Genomic DNA, 2,621 nt, shown 5'->3' on the forward strand with positions numbered 1-2,621 from the left:
ACTACCCCCTTCTCTTCTCTCACACACGCACCCACCCTCACTCACTATCTGCAGCACCCTCCCCTTTCCACACTCTCTCTTCTTTTTCTTCTATCTTCTTCAATCGTTATTCTCTCTTTCTCTCCTCTTTCGTCGCATTTTCTCCTTCTTCTTCTTTTCCTATTGATGTCTCTCTCTTCTCTGTCGTTCTTCTCTCTCTTCTGTGCATTAATGGTGGTTCCTCCTTTTGCCGTCGCGAGCTCCATCTTCTCCTCCCTTCCTCTTCTTCTCCCCTCCTCTTCTTCTTCTTCTTCTTCTTTGGGAGGTTTTTGGCTTCAGAAAGTAGCAATTTTGAGTCCTCTATTTTCTGCAACCACAACTTCTTCAATGTTGAGTTGCTTCCTTTTTCAAATGTCATATCTTCGTCTTCTCCTTCTCTCGGTGTCGCTGCTCTCTTCTCTTCCTAGCGATGTGTTTTTGTCTTCTCCTCCCATCATCACCAAAATCGAATTAATGTTATGTATTATTTGTAACGAACATATTGATCTTGAATCTGAGAAATTGACAATTTTTGGTGAAAGTTCTCAGAAATTAGGGTTTTATTTTGAATCTATGCATGTTCTATTCTTCAATTTGATCTGACTTTATTCTATTTTATAATTTTGAAGAGAATAGTGGCTGGGCTATATTGATGTTCAAGAGGTGAGAGAGGAAAAATGAGTGAGTGAAAGAAAGAGAGGGAGAGAGAGAATGCTGCAGCAGTGGTAGTTTAGGTGCTGCAGATAGTGAGTGAGGGTGGGTGCGTGTGTGAGAGAAGAGAAGATGATAGTTTGGAGATTTTATGTAATTATTTAGGGTTTGGGTAATTTTGCTTACGAAAATTAATTTTTATGGGTACAAATGGTAATTTTTATCTTCTATGGATAAATATATCAGCGTTTTTAACTTTTATGAGTAGAAATGGTAATTTACTCTATTAGCTATGAACATTGTGTTACGACTTACAAGTCAAAGTCTAAAGGATGACCGACCTATTAGCTCGGAATGGTGATATATAAATTATTTTTATAATTTATTTATTCTAAAAATACTTGCTACCCAACCTTATTTGTTCATGTCTTATCTAATATAACATTACAAACAAAATTCAAATTAGACTATTAGATTTGATTAGATGAAAATCAAAAGCTAATATAAAAGAAGAGTATTGATAAACTCTAATAAATACAGAATATCCTAGTATATAAATAAATACTTTAAATGACAATACTTTAATACACAATACTTTAAATGATAACAGAATCTTTTATTTTTAAATAATTAAATATAAAAAATATAAATATAAAAATATGAGTATTATTTATTCAATGAGATTAATTATTAAGAAAAAAAGTTTATGATATTAAAAAATCATACTAAAATAAAATTTTAATATGTAACAAAAAAATATAAAATAATTAAAATTTTATTTTATATTACTTGACAAATAATTAGATTATTATATTCAAAATGTTAACTAATTTTGTTAAATATATTATTATATAAAATAAATTTTTATCAAAATATTTTGAAAATATAATTTATTTAAAATATTATATATAATACATGAAAATATTATTTTTTTTATTTTTTTCAATTTTTTTTAGAAAAAAAGAATAAAAATAATATAATTCTTAATATATGTCTATCACATTATATATTTACTTATATTAGTAAGACTTAAACTAATCAAACTTACTTAATTAAAAATATAAAACATATAAATACAAAAAATAAATATTTTTTATTTATTAAAATGAACATTTAAAATTTCATATATATAATATTTAAAATTATATATTTATAATAAGATCATTTTTTATTTTTGTTATTTCCAAGTATTTTTTATTATTTTAGTTATATTTTTTATTCTCTAATTCGACCAAATATATATATATATATATATATATATATATATATATGAAAAATTAGTGTAAAAATATCATAATATTTTTAAAATACTTTTATTTTTTTGTATTTATATGTTTTATGTTTTTAATTACGTAAGTTTGATTAGTTTAGATCTTATTAATATAAATAAATATGTAATATGATAGGCATGTTTTTAGAATTATATTATTTATTCCGTTTTTCAAAATAAAAAATTAAAAAAATAAAAAGATTAATATTTTTATGTATTATATATAATATTTTAAATAAATTATATTATATAATAATTTTTTAATAAAATTAGTTAGTTAATAAATTTTAAATATAATAATTTAATTATTTATCAAGTAATATAAAATAAAATTTTAATTATTTTATATTTTTATGTTATAGTTTGAAATTTTATTTTAATATAATTTTTTAATTTCATAAAAAAATTTTACATAATAATTAATCTTATTGAATAAAGAATACTCATATTTTTGTATTTATATGTTTTATATTTAGTTATTTAAGAATAAAGAATTTTGTTACTATTTAGAGTATTGTGTATTAAAATATTGTCATTTAAAGCATTTATTTATGTACTAGGATATTCTGTATTTATTATAGTCCATCAATGTTCTTCTTTCATATTAGTTTTTGATTTTCATCTAATCAAATCTAATGGTCTATATAAATGTGGCGCATCCAATAAGCACATAATTATTGTG

The sequence above is a fragment of the Arachis stenosperma genome, chromosome 4, assembly GCF_014773155.1.
Source record: "Arachis stenosperma cultivar V10309 chromosome 4, arast.V10309.gnm1.PFL2, whole genome shotgun sequence".
NCBI classification, from domain to species: Eukaryota; Viridiplantae; Streptophyta; class Magnoliopsida; order Fabales; family Fabaceae; genus Arachis; species Arachis stenosperma.